Source organism: Medicago sativa, chromosome 5 (assembly GCF_051527215.1).
Source record: "Medicago sativa cultivar Bolivia chromosome 5, Bolivia_mono, whole genome shotgun sequence".
Taxonomy (NCBI): domain Eukaryota; kingdom Viridiplantae; phylum Streptophyta; class Magnoliopsida; order Fabales; family Fabaceae; genus Medicago; species Medicago sativa.
The window spans coordinates 1-2,500 of NC_140753.1; positions in this window are offsets into that span (position 1 = coordinate 1).

The window sequence follows — 2,500 nt, forward strand, 5'->3', positions numbered from 1 at the left end:
TTAAACTTTAAACTTTAAACTTTAAACTTTAAACTTTAAACTTTAAACTTTAAACTTTAAACTTTAAACTTTAAACTTTAAACTTTTAAACTTTAAACTTTAAACTTTTAAACTTTAAACTTTAAACTTAAACTTTAAACTTTAAACTTTAAACTTTAACTTTAAACTTTAAACTTTAAACTTTAAACTTTAAACTTAAACTTTAAACTTTAAACTTTAAACTTTAAACTTTAAACTTTAAACTTTAAACTTTAAACTTTAAACTTTAAACTTTAAACTTTAAACTTTAAACTTTAAACTTTAAACTTTAAACTTTAAACTTTAAACTTTAAACTTTAAACTTTAAACTTTAAACTTTAAACTTTACTTTAAACTTAAACTTTAAACTTTAAACTTTAAACTTTAAACTTTAAACTTTAAACTTTAAACTTTAAACTTTAAACTTTAAACTTTAAACTTTAAACTTAAACTTTAAACTTTAAACTTTAAACTTTAAACTTTAAACTTTAAACTTTAAACTTTAAACTTTAAACTTTAACTTTAAACTTTAAACTTTAAACTTTAAACTTTAAACTTTAAACTTTAAACTTTAAACTTTAAACTTTAAACTTTAAACTTTAAACTTTAAACTTTAAACTTTAAACTTTAAACTTTAAACTTTAAACTTTAAACTTTAAACTTTAAACTTTAAACTTTAAACTTTAAACTTTAAACTTTAAACTTTAAACTTTAAACTTTAAACTTTAAACTTTAAACTTTAAACTTTAAACTTTAAACTTTAAACTTTAAACTTTAAACTTTAAACTTTAAACTTAAACTTTAAACTTTAAACTTTAAACTTTAAACTTTAAACTTTAAACTTTAAAACTTTAAACTTTAAACTTTAAACTTTAAACTTTAAACTTTAAACTTTAAACTTTAAACTTTAAACTTTAAACTTTAAACTTTAAACTTTAAAACTTTAAACTTTAAACTTTAAACTTTAAACTTTAAACTTTAAACTTTAAACTTTAAACTTTAAACTTTAAACTTTAAACTTTAAACTTTAAACTTTAAACTTAGTAAACTTTAAACTTTAAACTTTAAACTTTAAACTTTAAACTTTAAACTTTAAACTTTAAACTTTAAACTTTAAACTTTAAACTTAAACTTTAAACTTTAAACTTTAAACTTTAAACTTTAAACTTTAAACTTTAAACTTAAACTTTAAACTTTAAACTTTAAACTTAAACTTTAAACTTTAAACTTTAAACTTTAAACTTTAAACTTTAAACTTTAAACTTAAACTTTAAACTTTAAACTTTAAACTTTAAACTTTAAAACTTTAAACTTTAAACTTTAAACTTTAAACTTTAAACTTTAAACTTTAAACTTTAAACTTTAAACTTTAAACTTTAAACTTTAAACTTTAAACTTTAAACTTTAAACTTTAAACTTTAAACTTTAAACTTTAAACTTTAAACTTTAAACTTTAAACTTTAAACTTTAAACTTTAAACTTTAAACTTTAAACTTTAAACTTTAAACTTTAAACTTTAAACTTTAAACTTTAAACTTTAAACTTTAAACTTTAAACTTTAAACTTTAAACTTTAAACTTTAAACTTTAAACTTTAAACTTTAAACTTTAAACTTTAAACTTTAAACTTAAACTTTAAACTTTAAACTTTAAACTTTAAACTTTAAACTTTAAACTTTAAACTTTAAACTTTAAACTTTAAACTTTAAACTTTAAACTTTAAACTTTAAACTTTAAACTTTAAACTTTAAACTTTAAACTTTAAACTTTAAACTTTAAACTTTAAACTTTAAACTTTAAACTTTAAACTTTAAACTTTAAACTTTAAACTTAAACTTTAAACTTTAAACTTTAAACTTTAAACTTTAAACTTTAAACTTTAAACTTTAAACTTTAAACTTTAAACTTTAAACTTTAAACTTTAAACTTTAAACTTTAAACTTTAAACTTTAAACTTTAAACTTTAAACTTTAAACTTTAAACTTTAAACTTTAAACTTTAAACTTTAAACTTTAAACTTTAAAACTTTAAACTTTAAACTTAAACGTTAAACTTTAAACTTTAAACTTTAAACTTTAAACTTTAAACTTTAAACTTTAAACTTTAAACTTTAACTTTAAACTTTAAACTTTAAACTTTAAACTTTAAACTTTAAACTTTAAACTTTAAACTTTAAACTTTAAACTTTAAATCTTTAAACTTTAAACTTTAAACTTTAAACTTTAAACTTTAAACTTTAAACTTTAAACTTTAAACTTTAAACTTTAAACTTTAAACTTTAAACTTTAAACTTTAAACTTTAAACTTTAAACTTTAAACTTTAAACTTTAAACTTTAAACTTTAAACTTTAAACTTTAAACTTTAAACTTTAAACTTTAAACTTTAACTTTAAACTTTTTTAAACTTTAAACTTTAAACTTTAAACTTTAAACTTTAAACTTTAAACTTTAAACTTTAAACTTTAAAACTTTAAACTTTAAAC